Consider the following 353-nt stretch of genomic DNA (forward strand, 5'->3'; position numbering starts at 1 on the left):
CAAGGGAGCACTGGTGAAAACTAAAGACTCTGAATTGTCAAATACAGTATGTCAACCCTGATTGGCTCTTGTCTCAAAGAAAAAGTAGTTATAAAACATGGTTATGCTATCTGGTGAAATCAATTCAATTCATATTGATTGCCTTACATCAGAAACAGGATGCTCTTGCCACTGGGGAACTAGTGGGCAAAGTGCTTGCCATGCATGCATGAGGACCTGAGTTCAATTCTTGGCACAGTTGTCATGCACCTTTAATCCTAGCACTGGAGAGGCAGGGGCAGGTAGATTCCTGGGTCTCTGAAGCCAGGTAGCTGACCCTGCTTGACAAGTTCTAGGCCAGAGAGCTATTCCAT

The sequence above is a fragment of the Mastomys coucha genome, unplaced genomic scaffold, assembly GCF_008632895.1.
Source record: "Mastomys coucha isolate ucsf_1 unplaced genomic scaffold, UCSF_Mcou_1 pScaffold20, whole genome shotgun sequence".
NCBI lineage: Eukaryota > Metazoa > Chordata > Mammalia > Rodentia > Muridae > Mastomys > Mastomys coucha.